This window comes from Centroberyx affinis, unplaced genomic scaffold (assembly GCF_046629955.1).
Source record: "Centroberyx affinis isolate AG114_WGS23_722 - 3 ecotype Tasmania unplaced genomic scaffold, CSIRO-AGI_Caff_v1 ptg002468l_1, whole genome shotgun sequence".
Lineage (NCBI taxonomy): Eukaryota > Metazoa > Chordata > Actinopteri > Beryciformes > Berycidae > Centroberyx > Centroberyx affinis.
This window is the reverse complement of record NW_027280701.1, coordinates 176023-195722: the sequence shown is the minus strand read 5'-3', so window position 1 is coordinate 195722 and position 19700 is coordinate 176023. Positions and strand designations below refer to the sequence as shown.

Below are 19700 nucleotides of genomic sequence, written 5' to 3'. Positions count from 1 at the left end.
GTGCAATCAGGGGGGTGTTCATTGTAATCAAATAAATATATACACATGTCAACAATAAATCAACAGGAATATAATGTAATGGAACAGAATAGGACAGAACAGAATAGGTTATATATAATATAATATTATAATATAATTTAATAGAATAGAATAGAATACAATAGAATAGATTATTATTAATACTATTATTACTAGAATAGAAGATATATATAATAGTATATAATAGAATACAATATAATGTGCACATAGTTGTCAGGGTGGAGCATCTTTCTTTTTGCCATACCCCCGGGCTTCAAGTGCAGCCGTCCACTCAGCCAGAGTCAAGTACTGCTGGTGGGTGGCAGGGTCCCGCTCCCTCTGACACTGCTTGCAGGTGATGGTGTCACTCTTCCTTGTGTACCTCCTGATCCTCTTGTGATAGTGCTGGGTGGTGTAAGGCACATCTGTCATGGAAGCTCCTGCAGGTCTGGGAAGAACCACAGGAACCAGAGATTGGGAGGCAGGCAGGAGAGGTCGGGGGAGCTGGTTCGGTTGCCTGGAGAGGTGGCCCGAGAGCTGCAAGGAAAGGCAGCCTAAGACCAGCAGATGGAGCCACTGGCAGGTTCAGTCTCTGTTTCAGCTGGGCCATCCCTGCAGTGTTAGGGGGCAGAGCAAAGACATGGGGATTTGCCACACCGCTGTTAGACATACAGGGTCTGCCTTGCCTTCCTTTTCCTTACCAGACACATTTCCAAAGAACAATTATTTTGCTTGCATTAGTGAAATCATTCATTTATTCATTCATTTCATTCATTCATTTCATCTAATCCTCCTGGCCATTTTCAAATCCACCTGCTTTCAATTAAGTGTCTTGAGAGGGAGAGAAGAGGAAACATAAGAGACAGCACAACACATCACATCACAGGAACCAGAAATGTTCTTATAGACTGTACTTGCAGAGCTGTGGTAACAAAGCCCTACAAAACACATCGTCAGTGCAGCACCTAAGAAACTCAAAGACCAAGATTCCATTATATTAGCAGGTGGATTTGAAAATGGCCAGGAGGTCAGGATGGTTGACCACACAGGTGTCCACTGCTTGCCTGAGTTGTACAGCACACAAGAGGAAGCTGACACCAGAATGGTGCTGCATGCAATTCACCTCTCTGACAGATATCAAAACATCATCGTGAAAAGCGATGATACAGATGTACTTGTGCTGCTCATTTACTATTAGTCCAGTAATAATGTAACTTGACCTCCCACAAATTGCAACAAAAACAAACTCAATGGATTTTGTGTCCTCAATATGTTCTGAATGAGAGCAAAAACGTCCTAAGGAATTGTATGAAGGGAAAGTTTTGAAAATCACCTAAATGTGATCCTACCAAAAACGCCTTTTTAGCCTTTTTTTTACAATGTAAGTCTATGGGAGGACTGTTCAAACCATGCCCACTTTGAACTCTAACTACTCTTTCATACTTTAAACTAGAAACTCCATTCAAACTTTAAACGGGTCACCACTTTTAGTACTTTATTACTTTTATTCAGCTTTTTGATACCTTTTGTACTTTTTGAGAAATCGCAGTTTAAGTTTTATACTTTTTTCAACCTTTATAATGGGATCCTATGGAGCCAGCCTACAGTGTGTGATGTCACAATTCACTCTAGCAGACTGTACAGGCTGTAGTACTTTTTACTAAATTCACACATTTTAAAACTGTGACAGTTCACACAACTTTAACACTACATATAGTGCAGGAACAAACCCTCAAAAAGGGCCTTAGTTTTTGTTCTACCCCTACCCAGGGTAGAACAAAACATGACTTTTTTTTTTCATAACTTTGACATGTCCACTTCATGAAATGGATGGTCATAATTTTTCTTTTTACTGCAAAAGTAATTCAATTCATCAATGAAGTGTACCAAGTTAATCCCATGTCATTTTCTACCTACTGGTTGTATTTACATCATATTTGCACTGATGGTCTACAGGTAGTGTACCTACACTCCAAAGCAACCAGAATGTCAAAATATGGTTCTATTGTGAATCAGCAACCTTTTATATAAGGCCTTATTATAGGCGGAAATATCAAACAGTTAATTTTTCTGAGAAATACTCACTTCTAATCCTAATCCTAATCTAATAATACTGTAATCAGTACCCAATTATGATAATAATTCATTTCAGGTAGTCACTGACATTGTCTCATCAAAAACAAGAAGTAATAGTTTGTCACTGAGCACTATTATTGTGACTATCCAGTGAGTATAACCCAAAAAAGTACACAAAAATGCCTGCCTTGTAACAGGGAATACCAAGTTGATTCCATGTTTTTTACCCACTGGTTGTATTTACATATTTCATATTAGCACTGATGGTTCTCAGGTAGTATCTCTAGACCTCAAAGTAACCTTAAATTAACAACAATGTCCAAATCGAGGGCTTGGAGCCAAAGGGGCGTTAAGTGCGATTTTGGTCGAATATGAGTATTATATATCAATTGAAAGGTCTCAGTGAGATCTTTTCAGTGCCAAAAGGACACAACTGAAATCATGACCCATAAGTTTTAACAACAAAAACTGAAAGCCATAACAAAACCACTTTTGACACTGAACAAGCATTGTGGGTAGAGGATTCTAACAGCACTTAGGTCAGCTCAAAATGCATGCTGACATAAGTAATGCTAGCATGGCAGCATGATCACATCATTTTTAGTATCCTATTCATATCCTAAATAATATTCTAGGTCAATATTAGATGAATGTAAATATGTTAATATTCCCATTAAAAACTTAGGCCTATAGATTCAAAATGTTATTTTATAATGTTAGGAGTGTGAACTGGTCAAGATGAGCTCTGATAGTAAGACTGCTGGTAGCTGAAGTTCTCCCTCAGTGTTATGAGGAGTTTTACAGGCCTTTGAATGTGTCCCAGGACACATCAATAAGTGATGTGTCCACTACACTACACATTTTAGACTAGATGAAAAGACAAGAGACATGTAATCCCTGTAACCACATTTCTATTTATTAAAGTACTTTTCACAAATTAATTGTTTGTCATCTCTCTAATGTGCTGACTAGGCGATCCTCTGTTTTAGACCCAGAAAACCAGACGCAGAGCATTGGACGCAGCAGATTGGACCAATTGGACCAGTTGGAGGCGTGTCATTTTTGTTTTGTGGAAAAGTTATTTTTAACACTTTTTGAGTGGAATAATTGTCTTTGAAGTGTTGTGATCCAGGTGAGTATTCTATGAGATAATTGGTTAACAAACACTAATTCAGGTCTCTTAGTAGGAGCCAGCTGGTATAAAAGGAGGAGGCTGGCGCTCCTTGGGGGAGAGTAGACCAGACCTTGTTGGCAGAGGCAGGCCAGATTGCTGTCTTCTGCAGAGGGCCCAGGCTTATGGGGCATTTCCTATAGTGCAGAACTGAATTTATAGTTCTATATATTTTTTGCCGTGTATATTTTTTCCCTTATTTTTTGGTCTATTTCTTCAAATTGTATTTTCCTCCGCTTCAGTTGGCCAATCTGTCTGCACTGTATATAAGCTGCACGGGACTCCAAAAATAAAAACACCTCTCACACCTCTTTTGCACCTCAGCCGATCCGCCAACCTTAAAGGGTGCCTGAGCAGGAAGTAGCACTTAGGGAGGAACACTCTCCCTTTAAGGAAATTAAATTTTCTACATACAAGGTTTTCATGTGACACCTGTAGTTTTGGTCTAGACTTGTCAGCTAGAAGAGTTTCAGAAACGTTCCTTTCAATTTCAAAGTCTTTGTGTATACTACAATGCCACTGACACTTAATCCAGCGTAGACTATTAAAATACAGAGTCAAGTTTTACAAGAAGAACCCAACTCACACTGCCTGCATCATAGAACAGTGCAGCCCACTGGGAAAATGGTTCCCAACCTGGGGACGGGGACACCCAGGGGGTCACAAGGGTTTTCTGAGGGCTCCAAAGATTAGTTGAAATGTGAATACAAGATAAAAAAACATGTTTCTTATATAGACATATATATTTGTATCTCTCATCTGTATGATATACAGTGGTTATGATAACAGAAAATGTAGCTTATAAAAATATTCACCTCCTTTGCTTACTTGGGCTATATCATCCCATCTGCACTTTCTCTTCTCTCATTCTACAGTGGAAGTCATTGACAAAATACTGTCTACTAATTTCTTTAAAGCTCTTTAGAACCCTTTTTTACAGCATTGTTATACTATATCATTCATATAAATTTTGATACCCACTAATTCTGATTCAGGGTCATTGGGGGTCTGGTGTCTATCCCAGCATGCATTGGGCGAAAGGCAGGGAAACACTCTGGACAGGTTGCCAGTCCATCACTGGGCTAACACAGATAGACAAACATACTTGCGGCCACATTCTGCCTTAGAGTCTCCAGTTCACCTGACCTGGAGGAAACCCACAGGAACACGGGGAAAACATGCAGACTCCACGAAGAAAGGACCAGGGCCGAGAATCGGACCCCAGACTTTCTTCATGTGTCACCCTCTATACTATATTGTGTGATTTTTATTAACGTTGGCCATCATTTTATCTAAGTGGTAGATTGAGCAATGCAAAGCTAAACAGTAGAATTCATGAAAGCTTCGTCAAGCTCAGCCGTTTTCTATTCTTCACTCTTTTTGAATCGTTTTGATTCCTCCTTTTGTTTAAGTTTGTTACTCCCATCTTTTGACACTGGACTCACAGTGAAATACACAGTGAAATGATCAGATATTCCATCATCCCGGACAGAGAGATGGGAAATTTTAACATTCCTGGTGATGACCCGATCCAGAGTGTGCCCCGCTCTGTGCGTTGGTACGTTTACATGTTGATGAAGATCATTGTACTGCAAAAGGAAGACAAATTCGACAGCAGAGGATTTCATTCCATTATCAAAGTAGATATTGAAATCACCAGCCAGGATGATATTGTCAGAAATTTTAGAAATCTCATCCAGGAGTCTTTGAAACTCATCCAGGAACTCACGGAATTGTTTTTTGTTAGACCCTGGTGGGCGATACACGTTGACCAGGATGATAGGTGCATCCCACTGATCATTTTGCAGAACCATGGCCACATATTCAAATGTTGTTATGAAGTCCAAGACAATTTGCAGACCCTGAAATGCATCTGAGTACTGAATCGCTACACCTCCTCCCCTACCCTCCCTTTCTTGATGATAGAAAATATAATTTTCAGGAGAAGCGTCCAAAAGTACACTATCTCCGCTGTCCCTTCGTAACCAGGTCTCTGTGGAGAGAAAGACATCGAGATTGTTTTGTGTTATAAGGTCTAAGATCCTGGATGTTTTTCTAGTCATCGACCGAACATTTAGCAGCCCAATCCTTATTCCCACGCCTGGGTCTTCATCATTCTCACACTCGTGATCACTAACCACAACTCTTGGCTCTCTGATATAATCATTACTTTGGTGGTCTTGATCATTAGAACTATCCTGACACTGACTAATATCGACGTTTTCCCTTCCTTCATCATTTTCGCTATTGATTTTCTTGGCTTGATCCACCTTTCTCTCTTGTTCACTATCACTTTTTGTATCTTGTTGATCACTCTCTATCTCTTGCTCACTACCAGTCTGCACATCCTGTTGACCACTCTCTTTCTCCTCGCTCTCACTTTCCTCCTGTTGATCACTCTCTTTCTCCTCACGATCACTTTCCTCCTGTTGATCATTCTCTTTCTCCTCACTATCACTTTCCTCCTGTTGATCACTCTCTTTCTCCTCACTCTCACTTTCCTCCTCCTGCTGATCACTCTCTTTCTCCTCACTATCACTCTCCTCCTGTTGATCACTCTCTTTCTCCTCACCATCACTTTCCTCATCTTGTTGATCACTGTCTTTCTCTTGCTCACTACCAGTCTGCTCATTTTGATCACTCTTTGTCTCTTGCTCACTACCAGTCTGTTCAACTTCATCACTCTCTCTCTCCTCCTCACTAGCAGTATCACTTCTTTGAACTGAATGAAAATCACCAAAAGTCAGCTGGTTTTCACCATTCTCCAGTGCCAGCCCTGGGCTTGTGTTTGTGGCCCCAAAACACTTACAGCATAACCACCAACCTCCTCCCACCATTAGAAATAATAATAATAATTTCATCATGTGGCCCTCCTTAGTGTTTGTAGCCATAGATGACAGACGACGTTCAACCAGTTCTTCCAACATCCTCCTGTGAATAACAATAGTGAAGATATATTTAGGATGATTTTAACACCGACATCAACAGTAGCAATGTTAAAGCTATTACAGTTTTTCTCGATCGCTTATACACTATAACTGGGCCTACTAACTAAACATTCCAAACCATGATGCCATCTACCAAAAGAGAAACCCATTTGCCAAAACTATAAACACTATTCCCATGTTTTCACACATGATTCACATTTGTTGAACTTTTTGTGAAAAACTCTACACACAAATCCCTTCATATATCACTGGCTGCACCATGTGCTCATTTAGAAAGCACTGGCATTCAATATCATTAACTCAAGTCATCACAGCTCAAACCCAATTAACACACAATTCCCCAGGTGCAAACACTAAGAGTCAAAATTGTTCACACACCAATCAGAACCTCAGGATAAATACATAGATAGATAGATAGATAGATAGATAGATAGATAGATAGATAGATAGATAGATAAAAGGGCCATGGGTCAATTCACTTGGTTTGGAACAATGGATCCACAAAGACCTGAAGGTAGAGGAAGAGGACACAGGTGGAAGAGGAAGGGCAAGGAGACAAATAGTTTCTGATGAGATTCTCAAATTGGGATGCTGAGGCAGAATAAATGTGATTTCTTTCTTTATCTACAAACTGTTTTTTTTTTTTTATTGGTTTATATTGGTAAAAACATGGAAATTATTTTACTGTATTCTAAGTTCTTTATCAGTTGCATATTTTGACAGTACATTTACTTTTTCACTCAATTTCAGTTTATTTTACTACAGTACATTGAGGAATTAAAAATGTTGAAAATGTATACGTGTTGTGTCTTTATATTGTGTTCATCATGTTCTGGGGGAAAACCATAAGTGCCATTATTCACTGCAGTAACAGGTCTTTACAGTAGTGTTTTGAATTGATCTCACCAGTGTGTAATGGCTTCTTTGTAGTGTGTGTGTATTTGATGGCTTTTGTGTGATGTCTGAAGGCAAAGTTTGGTTTAGATGTAAGATTACATGGTTTTGAGTGGAGAGTTTGGTTTTGTCATGGAAGTGTGAAGTTTGTGAAGATGAGTGTGCAGTTATGCATTTGTGTTTAGAGTTTTGGGAAATGGAGCATAATTTCAAGAAATGTGTCTTAGCAATCAAGAAAAACTGTAATGGTTAATTGTAGATTGAATGTGATCAAATGCTTGACCAGTATATATTGGTAAATGCTGTAATGGTCACCTTGCCTGTTTGCCTTGAGACTACACATATAGTATTGTGTGTAAGTGCGCAGTGCACATGATTTATTAATTGTAGCTCTTAATTAGGAATCATTGTTTTGCATAGAATTTGTACTTGTTCATCTCCAAATGACACAAAATGATCCATGTTTAGGAACTAAAACATTTTCACGTTCAGACAGGAGAAGGATTCTCCCCTCTGAGCATTAATTGTGCTGCCCTAATATATATGATTCAAAGGTTGCATAATTATACAAAAAACTGATAGCCTACCACATGCCCACAATAACTACAGTATATAGGTTATCAAAATCTTACCATGGCACCTCCTTTAGCTGCTGTTTTAAATCCAGTTTTAGAGATTTCCTTGATGAGTTTCTCAGCTCCTTTCAAGAACAAAATTCTGCTTGTTTTTCCACTAGCTTGAAATGAGAACAATTTTAATATGCCAGCATTTGCAATGGCTATGCATATCTCCATGGGACACATTTGCATGATGTCGCACGTATAAAAATTTATCATTTGTCCAGTAGCTCTAACTCTGCGCATGGTCCTGTCCAACTTCACTCCAATTCGTCTTGCAATAGCTCCAAGAATCTGATCTAAGATGTAGTGGTCCTCTTCATCAGACTCTTCATCAGAGCCAACTGCCTCTCTCTCATTCTTTAGTTTCCGGAACAGTTGCTCGATTTTTTCTTCAATTCCTTTACTCTTCTTTGCCAGCTTCTTTGCATCTTTCATGGTGTCACTTGACATGAAGTGCTCGGTAAGCATAGTACCCATACTGACTGCCACACCGGTTCCTCCGTATACTGCTCCTAACCCAGCTAAAAATGGTGCGGCAGCTCCTCCAGTGAGCACAGTAGCCGCACCGGCCACTACCAAACATGCGCCACCCACCACAGACACCGAACTCCCCACACATTCACCGGCATTGCATTTCTCCCTGAGTGACTCCAGCTTGTCGGCCAGTTTCCTCAGCTGCTCTGCACCACGCTCCCCCTGATGGATCCAAGAGAAAATCTCATCTACCAGTTTGTCTGCGGTGGCCATGGTTTCCCAGTCCTGCTGATCCTGACCAGAGGGGAAAACCTCAGTCTGCTTTACTCCAAGGAGCCACAATGTGAACAGAAAGCTGGAAGGAAGTGAGGGTGACTGATTATAGCCAGCAGAAGAGGCTTTGAAATATAAAAAAATATAAGTATTTTTCCAGTAAAATACAACCTGCATGTATTGGTAGGATTATACAATATTTGTCTATATTTGTTGGATTATAAAAGTGATTAATCTATGAACAGTAAAACCACTGAGATTTATTTTACATTGGCACAAAATATCTCATGTTAAACTCTGTGTGAAATTAATATGAATTTCTTGTGGTTGTTTTAACCAGAGAAAAAAATTTGGAATCTGATGTTTCCTGTTTAGACAGCCACAAAAATATTAGATCAGCATTGTAAAAAGTTATAACCAGATTTTCTGATCTTGTGTAAAGCACATCACTTTTTTTGTAAGCTGTGCAGGAATTGTCTTGGCAGAGATCTAGTGACAAATGATATCTTAATACAGTACATACTGACATGAATGATACAGGGAAAAAAGGACAAACATATTTAATGAGTTGAAGCATGAAAGAAAAAATAACACATAAGACTCTTAACTGTTCTTGAGAGTTTAGTCAAATAAAGTTTGAAAAATATAAGAATCTGCAACCAAGGTCTAAGGCCAGTCACTGTTGTGCTGAAGTCAGTAAAGTTCAAAAAGAAAACCTCAGAGTCTGAATCTGCTGGCAGTCTGTACACATTTGGCTGAATGTAGAAGAGAAACGTCTTCTGTGCTTCCAACTGTGGTCCACCCAGTTTCCTGTCTGTGCACCATGTGACTTCTTGTAAATGTTTACCCGCAGTACTTCAGTGCCCTTCCTCCATGGTATGTGATGATAACACAGTATAACATGCAGAGTTCAACCACAGGTCAGCTACTGCAGAGCACAATCATCTATAAATGCGTGCAAGTGCACACACACACACACACACACACACACACACACACACACACACCCTCCCACCCTTCCATCTCTGCACACCAGGGCACATGTCTGGGTGTTTTAAATTACTCCTTATAACACATTTTACAGACAGGCTTTTAGTTGGATTTGACCTAATAAGGGGTCATGCCCATAGGGCTGAAACCTGATTGTTTTTGTCTTTGTTTATTACATACATTTACCATGAAATGGCACAACATAGATACATTATGTTTGACACAATGATAAGATGATGATGGTCACTAATGACCAAACATACTGTATATTACCCCAAACCAGCCAAATGGAGGCGCTATAATTAAAGGTCCAGATTTTAAGCTTTTGAAAGGACATAACTCCCATATGATTGAGTCTGATTGACCAGAAACTTCCTACACTTATTTTCCTGTGTTTGCACAAAATTGACAATTGGACCAATTGGAAGTCTGCCATGACTTAATATTTGCTAATTACATCACCAAACTTATGGTGATGCAGCCAAAAGATCTTGAGATACACTTTGCAACTATGGCCATAACTCAATTATCAAACACAGAACTATACTCTTCATCATGAGAGGTCAGCAGGCATGTCTGCAATGACTCAAATCAACCAATAGGGGCACCACAAAGGCCACACAACTGTATCTCCTAATCTGGTGGTTAGAATTGCATTAAATTTAGTACACGTTCTAGGACCATGCAAAATATTAAGTTTGGTCCTGATTGGTAAAAGTTAGGTGGCCTATAACATCATTATCATATAAGTGCATTTGCAAAATCAATATAAAACTTGGCAGGCTTGTCTGGAAAGACATTTCAAAGAAGTTTTCATAGAGCTTTCATCCAGAAACAGTTTTGTGTAACATCAACAGGTGCTATGCCTCCCAGTTCACATAAATAATATTGTGCTATGTGGTATTTTTCAAATCACTCTTTCTCATAAACAAGTTGAGATAATGAACTGGGTACCTCTGCAACCACATCCGGAAATACAAGCCATTTTTCAATAGGCAAAAATATAAAGCGTGTAAATAAAAGCAAAACACATTCATGTACACAGAGAAGTCTCTAACAGTTTACAAGAAATCACATGGCACACAGGCAGAACAGGGGAGGGGGCTGCATTCCAGAGTTACGCACAGAAATCAGTGGAAGCCTCTCTCATCCAATAGCTGGACATGCAGGAGAAGCTTAATATGGTAAGTTGTAATTTGATATTCATGATTCAGGGGGGTATATCTAGGTGACACAAGGAACCATTCACACAGAGAGGCTCTAGACTCTTGATGCTACTGCTTGACTTCATCCCTCAACACTACTGTAGGTACGTGATTGTTTTCTGGTCGTGCTTTTGAATTTAATTTGACAGCATATTTATAATCTCCTTTCTGTCTTTAGCTGTCTCTCCATCACTGCTTATTTTGCTTAGCTTACTAAATATTCAACGATTAGTTGCTTTGTATTTTTATATTTAGTTATCAAATGCTTTTAACATCCTCCTATCTCTCTGTCTCTCTCTGTTTCTCTCACTGCTTACTGTGGTTGGTGTACCAACTACTTGACAAACAGCGCTTTCACTTCCTGGTGTTTTTCAATCACTCTTTCTCAAAAAGAAACGGAGACAGTGAACTGGGTGCATCTGCATTATCTGTCCATGGTAAACATTTTTTCCACAGGCAAAAGTAAAAGCGGCGCACATACCCACACAGAGAGGGCTCTAACAGTTTAGAAGAAATCACGTGGCACACAGGGAGAACAGCTAGGAGGGGGCTTGCATTCCAGGGTGACTGAGTGCATGAGGGTATTGTTAGTTTCACTGTCTACCGGGATAACACTATCAGTGTCATTGCTTTTGCACATGTCTTTGCAGCCAATAGTAACACTTTGTCTGTAGTCTATAGCTATCATTAAAATCAGGCAAAGGTTTTCCTTCTCTCATTCTGTCTTACCCCACATTCATACTGCGAGCAATTTGGTCGATGGGTCGCTGTATTCTGACTGTTTGTGGTGCAAGAGGCTCTGACTGTATATACCAGTCATCCTCAAAGTCCGGACTCCGGTCCGGATCCGAACCGAACCACAACTGTCTCCGGACTCTGAGCAAATTATACTTTTCATATGTATTATTTGTATTATCTGCGAGACTTCGCCGCAACGCAACGAGTCAAAATGATCCGCTTTCTCCACTGCAAGCAGCGCTCTGAATGTCCGACTGCTCCACTGTCTGTGTGAGGACGTCTACTCCGCTTTGGTTTGGTCCAATCACATTCAGCGTCCCGTTATCTCCATGACAGCGGTGGGTCGCGGACGCGACGTCATACTGTAGAGCCGCACTTTTTTTTCAAACTTTATTTTTACAAGAGAAGAGAACAAAGACCGGTGTAATGAAGTTGACAGCGCAGCTCGTTTCGTCAGCTGTTAGCTACTAGCCTAGATTTGGAACGTGAATCAATCTAAAATGGCGTGTTCAAAGGTGGCCAGCCTGCAGTGAGTCTGCATTCTCAACAGTGAACACGGTGAAGAACGAGTACCGCAGCCGACTCACCAATGAACACTTGCATCAGTGTCTCTGCCTGGTCATCACACCTTTTGTGCCAAAGTTCAAAGTCTTGGCAGCAGACCAAAGGTGCCACTTCTCTCATTAAGCAACAGTGTTTGACACAATGTACAATAGTTCTGGACGTATTTGGACTTTGATTCTTAGGATGGTTTGATTCACCTCTGGTGGCTGGGTGTGTGAACCGGGTTTGGGGGATGGGGATAATGGGGAAATGGTGATTTGTAGCTTTAATTTCATTTCATTTTATATGTAATTTTATGTTTTATTTAATTTAATTTTATATAATTTAAATTTATATTATATATATTTTATATTTAATTTTATATTATTAATTTAATAATTTAATTATAATTCGTTAAAAGCTTGACTGACCTTAATAAATGGACCTTTGTCTAATTGAAAATTTTCTTTGTGGACCTTTAAGATTTGTATTTGAGTACCCCTGGTATATACTGTACATAGTGGTCTGCAGCTTTCCAACAGGCAAATCAGTGCAGGCTTTTGTATTGCCTTTCATAACTTTAGGCTACATCATTTTGAAGAGTTAACATTGCTAAGTAGCAAGTTTGAATTTGGCAGAATTCATTGGAGAAAAAAAAGAAAGAAAATATCTTAAGAGCTTACCATCGACTCCAAGTATGGATGGAACTATTCTCCAATCTCCAAATGTTTCTGAGACGTTTATTCCTGTAGTCTTTCAAATATGTTGCAGAGAATTGCGAAGCTCTGAATGGCTGGAATCAACTTCTCATCCATTTTGCTCTTGCCAGGTGGAACTATTGTTGAAATGAAATCACACTGGTAGGGAAACAAGGAAGCACAAAAATCTGATTGGCTGTTGATGGCAGAGTTTTTTGACCGCTCACATTGCTGCTCTCTGGCATTGTGGAGGATTGTAGTTGGTTGTCTTGATCAAACTAGTTAAAGGAAAAGTCCACCCTCTGATGCTCTTGCACAAAGTTATTTTGTGATATGTTGTAAGTGTTGTAATTTACTTTTTTGGTGTACCCACTTCCCTCAACCTGTCTTGTATAATTCTACTTGAGGTAGTGATTTCCTACATTTCCCAGAAAGCCTTTCAACAATCCCCAGAGAATGTTCCTGAACTTGTTTCGTTCACCTGTGGGTTTTACATGCATGCGGAGACAGTGATAGCAATAGCACATAGTGCGACCAATGATTGTCAAGAAAAAGTGGCATAGTAAAAGTTTGATAACAGTAAACTTACTGCAGCTATGAAGCGAATACACCTTTACAATGTTAAGCCACGTTTATTTAAAGAGCAATTTTAGCAAGCAGGTTTGTCGCAAAATTTGACAGAAAACAGGACACAAAACAAATAAAAACAAAACAAGGACAGTAAAAAAAAAAAAGCAATTGAACAAGTACATAATGAAATATAAGAAATCGGGCCAGAGTTTCAACATCATAAAATCAACATCATCAAATCATCATCATGTAAGTTTAAGAAGATGTTCAAAAACAGTACATTTGAAAGATACAAAAGCTGTGACCAACACTGAGAAATGAATGTTGTTTTGTTTATCTGTTTCTGTATTATGATGTTGTGTTTTTTTTAGTAAATTTACTTATCTATATATATATTTTTATAATTTCTTTTTTTGTTTGTTTTTGTTTCACAGCTATTTTGGGTAGAGGGTACGCGTACAGTTTTATGATGTTGTGTTTCTCTAGCAAATTTATATATTTATATATTTAGTTTTATAATTTCTTTTTTTGTTTGTTTTGTTTCACAGCTATTTTGGGTAGAGCAAGGATAATGTTTTGTTAAGTATAATGGGTAGGCACAATAAGCTTAGGCTTCAGCCTATACCTTTTTTTTTTTTTTTTTTTTTTTTTTTTTTCGGTCAGACAATATAATGTTAATATAATAATATAATGTTTATTTTGTTTTATTCTTGATGTAGTATTATTTAAATCACTTTCATAACTGTATTAGTTGATATTGTGTAAAGTTGACCAGAAAAAAAAAAAATAAAAAAAAAAAAATAAAAAAAAATAAATAAAAAAAATAAATAAAATAAATCATCAAAACATGAGCTAGAGCAAACCCCTTTTAACCAAGCTCCTCTGAGGACATTCAGAAGAAGGTTTTGTTTCTGAGAAATCACCATCAGCTTGATGTTAGCATTTGTTAGCCACACATGTCAAGTGCAAGTCAATGGATTGAAAAATTACACTCAAAGTCACAGTTATTCTTATTCTTACTGCTAATACAGCTATGATGGAATGATATATGACTTGCATGTGATTTTGATTGACGTTAATTATCGGAATTAAATTATCTAGACTCAATCTAACAATTTCATTTTCAGATTTATTGTTGTGGCTTTACATTTGTTTCCCACTAGGACACCTATCTTACATTTTATCATGTCATGTATCTCATTCAGCCTTGTAAGCACACTGCAACAATATATCATTTTATGTCATTCTGTTTCAGCTTTGTCATCCCGCTGCATTACCATGTCAACTGAAGATGAGCTGTATGAGTCCATCATTTCCTGGCTGGATCAGCGTGAAGATTATGCAAGTCACCTAAGAAAGTTAGCACATGAGCTGGAGTCTGTCAGAAAGAAATGCAATGCTGGCCGGGCCGTGGGGAACTCCGTGACAGTAGTAGGTGGATTGGCCATGATAGGAGCAGGTGTTGCCACATTTTGTAGCGCAGGAATAGCAAGTCCCCTCTTAGTAGCTGCAGGCGCATATGGGGCGATTGGTTCGACTGTCACTATAACATCCAAAACAATTGAAATGTGGTTAGAAAGTGGCACGCTGAAAAAAGCAAAGAAGATTTCTGAGCAGAATAAGAGGGTTGGTGAAAAAATCCAGAGATGCATTGAGGAGCTGATAGAGGAAAACATGGACGGCTCCGAGCCAGCCATAGGGGATGATTACGTTGTGGAGTGCGTTCTTCGGGCCATCGCAAAACGACTACGAATACGGTGGAATGAAGTTGTGCGTTGGGTGAGGAGAACACGGCCAGTCTGGGGACCTCTCATCGCTAGACTAAGAGAAAGCTTGAATGAGACAGCAAATCCAAACGGAATGGAAGAAAGGTTAAGGGATTTCCTCACTGCTCAAGCACGAAGGGTTGTCACAGAGGCAACTCTTGAAACCCTGAAGAGAGTTGGAAAAGGAGCAGTTCAGGTAAGTTATTAAAGACTACTAAAGCAATTTGGGTGTTGCTTTGTTTGAACCCCAGTGTATAACACATTCCAAACATAATTGTTTCTGGCTAACCTAAAGGCATGAGCCGCAGATCAAAATGGCTTTGGCCATCGGGACTTTTATGGATGGACAGATAGTCCCTGGCCCAAGGACCAATTGATTAGATATTGGTGGTGATCCAGATGTGGGATTTCCACCATTACACTTTTTATGTTTTTTAGCCGTTTTAGCTATTATGGTATGTTCATGTGCTGGCGCTAAAGTCCATTTTTAGCCTAAAATTACTGCACAGTGGTAGAGCTATCTTTGGTTAAGCTACATTCGAAGATGATGCACCATGATGTCAGTCCTCATAGCTACAGTCAAGTTTCTAAACCTCTGGGGTTGTCCCTCAGACCAATCTGCTATGTTCAGGGACACTGCTAGCTGGGGGAAAAGGGGGATATTTTCAGAGGGACCCAAGCCGAGTGATACTACACTATGCTAGATGAGTTGGAATTGGAGGTGCCAGAGTGACATCTTGTCAGGGGCCTGGGAATTTCTAGCAGTGGACATGATCACATGATCATCATGATTACCATAAGTCATTATAGGATGTTTTTTGAAGGAAATAATATGATCTCATTCATTTTCAGGTTGGAGGCGGAGTTTTTACAGTGGCAATGACGCTTCCAGATACAATTGACAATTATAAGAGGGCGATTAAAAACAACAATGTGACTGGTCCAAGTGAAGAACTGAAAAATGCAGCTCACGAGATAAGGAGGACGACTAAAAATTTGAGAGCAGTACTGGATGAGATTGAGTAAGTCTTTTGTCTATTGTGAGTTAGTTGATAAACCTGTCAGTTCTCTGTCGGGAAACCTAGGAATATATGAGCGCCTCATTCTATTCACATTTTTTTCCGAGTCAAAACTGAACACTGAACATGAATGCTGAACCCTATTAGCCAGTGCAACCACTGGCAGAAAAATGTCAGTTTAAAATGAGATAGTGTACTAAATAGGTTACGTTGATGATATGATGATACGTTACGTAATATCCCAAGATTAATGAATGCACTGCAAAAGTTAATCAAATAATTGAGTTTATCTTGAAGACACTAAGTTAATCTTTAGATTCATGGACCCTACAGTATGTGTAGTGCAGAGTGTTGCACACTTTTATGCCAAGCCCCTTGTGTCTGTGCATCTAGGGCCCATTGCTTCCCCTACAATTGAATAGGTTATTTTGGGCCACCCTTCCGAGAAGAACACATGGTCGCAGTTTCTGCTCATCCTATCATATATGGTCATTCTAGGGACGCAGGGATATTAATCACAGATATTGTCAGGGCGCTGTGGCTTTTGACCTCATACTCATATATAACGCAATAATAGAATAGTAATTGTAGTTCATGAAAGCTTTTACATTGTTCTAAACAGCCGGTGTCTGGTCGCTCCCAGCCAACATGTCAATGTGGGCCCCATATGGGTTAAATGCAGGCTACATGGGTACCAAGTGGGCGTGAGCTTGAACTGGGCAAATTGTGTGGGTCCAATATGGGTTTAATAGCATGGGTCCCATATGGCAAGCCCATGTGGGCTGACTATGGGCCTACATGGGTCTCATATAAATCACCCAGTTGGGCCCCACCTAAGGCCCAGTCAGATCCCACTTCAGGCCCAAAGATGTCAATAAAATAAACAAAAATAAAAAACAAGGTTCTTGCATATTACCACTTTAATATTGGTTGTGTAGAATGCCGATTGCTCTTATCGTATGTTGCTCTGAATTACAGAACCACTTTAATATTTAAAATATTAAAAGCAAATAACTGAATTACCTTCATTTATGTTTCTTGCAGGAACAGGATGAGAGAGCTGCGTAACTGATGCAAAGACAGACGGTTTTAATGGCAAAGTGCTAATCAGATGAAGCCACGGACCCCCTCATTTGACACATGGGCACAATGGATATTTGCATCTGATGTAACGACCCCTCATACTTTGAAACTATTGGGTCTGATAGAAACCTGACATGGATGTGCCTTTACACACTGTGGTTTTGAGTCCTTACTCCTTACCATCGGTTGTCTGTACCAGCAATTTAATTCTATTGTTGCAATTTGCTCTAGCTCAGTGTCAGCTAATTTCCTTAAATGTAAATATGAATTCAATCCAGAAATGGATTTTACTACCTGCCGTTCAGTCACAGCCACCCCAATAAAACGTCACTTCACAGACAATCAATATTGTCTGTGAAGTGAAGCCTGTAGCTCCATTAGAATAATGTAGAACAGTGGTTCTCAAACTTTTTCACGTCAAGGACCCCTAAACTGACACAAATTAGACTACGGACCCCCATTTGATAAGATTTTGTCCCAGGGTCCCCCATCTGATAAGATTTTTACTTTTAGATGTTTTCTTACAGAAACGGTATGAAACCCATGACCAAAATAGTCATACATTCTGTCATTGTGTTACTTATGGATGGAATTATAGTGAAAATAAATGATTCCCCTTTTTGCTGGGGACCCCCTGGAACCCCCTCAAGGACCCCTGGGGGTCCCCGGACCCCACTTTGAGAACCACTGCTGTAGAAGAACAAGTGCAATCTGTTTTTCCAAAATAAGATGTACTTTACCCTCTTTTTTGCACTTCAGAGGCCAATTAAATATGAATAAGCCTAAAGATTTTTGGAACTTTACTTGATATTTACCCTGATGCCACTTTCAATGGACACTGCTTATGTAGGCTACACTTTATGTAGGCTAACTCACTGAATGGCAATCAAACTGAATAGGTTTATATGTGTTCAAATGAATTTAATGCAGTTTTCTTGTTTTTAAACTTGAGCTTACAGTAGAACTTCTCAAATCCAATGTTGCATTTGGTGACAGTTTAATAAAATATTCTGTAAATTAAATCTGTCCAGCGTTTTGTGCCATAGCTCTTATACTGGGTTAACTGAATTTAACTAGCTTGCTGTACAATAGTTATGGAAAGAGAAGCACAAATGGTTATTGCAGGCAATGAATCTATGTGATAATAGCCTGTTCGTTGTTTTATGTTATTTATTTCTGAAATTAATTACAGTAGGCCTACAGGAGAGAGTATTCATCTACAGCCTACATATAAAGGTTTAAAATGATAGCTGGCTTTTATTTTGAAGGAAACGTTGCCTAAACGGAAATGCGATTGCAGGTAAGTTCTGCTAACTTGCCACAAATAAAGTTCTGTTGGAAAAACATGTGGGGCAGGAATGCGGAGTTTGGCGCCGGCCAGCTGAGCGCGCCCTTTCCAGCCTCCTTTACGTCCGCAAAGAAGATTAACATTGTGAAGATTTCTGAGCTTCTGCATCAGTTTCTTCTACTTTTGAACTACACGAATCAGCATGATGAGCGGATGGAATGCAACTGGACGAAAGGCAACTGGCCTCTGTAGAAATGGCGTATTTAATAAAAAATAAATAACTGGAACTGGAGAATTTATACCCTGAGCGGTAAATGGTATTATCATAGATCTCGTGCCACTTGGATGGAAAAAGGGGAGAAGTGCACTGCTCATTTTCTTTTAAGATTAAATCGAAGTAATTTTGTCAAGAAAAACATGATGAACCTGTGTACCGCGAATGGTGTTATACTTACATCTCCACAGGAAATATTGTGTGAGGAGGGGGATTATTTCAAAGCTTTATTTTCTTTTGAGAAGGAGCCAGAGTCTGTAGCTGGCTCAGATATTGAATTATTTTTTCTGGTAAATTATGATCAGACACTTTCAGTACATCAGCAATTAAGTTGTGAACTCCACTGGTAAATCACCTGGAATTAATGGCATTCCTATTGAGGTTTATAAGACTTTTTTCACAGAAATTAAATACTCTTTCACTCAGGGAATATTACCAGACACACAGAAAGAGGGCATCATCACATTACTTCTAAAGCAAGATCCACAGGGGCATTGCAAAGATCCCTTATATATATTTGTTTTTACTATGTATTGAAATTCTTGCTATTAGAATTAGAAATAATTCATGCATAACCAAATGGGATTGAAACAAACTAACATTATGTGCAGATGATGCAACTTTTTTTCCTGCATCCTGAGAAATCTTCACTAGATGCCCTCATACTTGATTTATTTATTTTTCTAAACTATCTGGATTAAAGCCAAACTTTGATAAATGCACTATTATGAGAATAGAACCAGTGAGAGGTACAGATTTCGACCTACGGTACCCAGCTCCAGTCAAGTGGAGTAGATGTTTTGGGAATTAATATTCCAGATAATCTAAAAGATCTAATTAAGATAAATTACGAACGAAACATGGAGAAAATTAAAAATGTTTTACAACCTTGAAGAGGGAAAATTCTGTTGTTACAAGGAAAGATTACATTGATTAATACTGGCACTTCCCTCCCCAGAAGTATCCTTCTTTAAATGTTTTGAACAAAATATTTTTAAGTTCCTTTGCAATAATAAACCTGACAAGATTAAAAGGCAATATATATATGTAAT

General features: G+C 39.0%; 2 long non-coding RNA genes across 5 annotated transcripts; one reads left to right on the top strand and one right to left on the bottom strand.

The window, feature by feature from the left end:
* Positions 1–5814: 5814 nt before the first annotated feature.
* On the bottom strand, positions 5815–12916 carry LOC139656388 (uncharacterized). Its single transcript, XR_011696098.1, has 3 exons — positions 12634–12916; positions 7740–8556; positions 5815–6196 (listed from the first exon to the last, which is right to left on the bottom strand). It is a non-coding gene; the product is annotated as an uncharacterized lncRNA (long non-coding RNA).
* On the top strand, positions 10522–18629 carry LOC139656387 (uncharacterized). 4 transcript variants are annotated; one of them, XR_011696096.1, is made up of 4 exons: positions 10522–10648; positions 14474–15180; positions 15837–16006; positions 17048–18629. It is a non-coding gene; the product is annotated as an uncharacterized lncRNA (long non-coding RNA). The 4 variants fall into 4 exon arrangements; XR_011696095.1 differs by lacking the exon at positions 10522–10648 and adding an exon at positions 10680–10769; XR_011696094.1 differs by lacking the exon at positions 10522–10648 and adding an exon at positions 10723–10773 and having other exon boundaries at positions 17048–18628.
* Positions 18630–19700: the final 1071 nt, after the last annotated feature.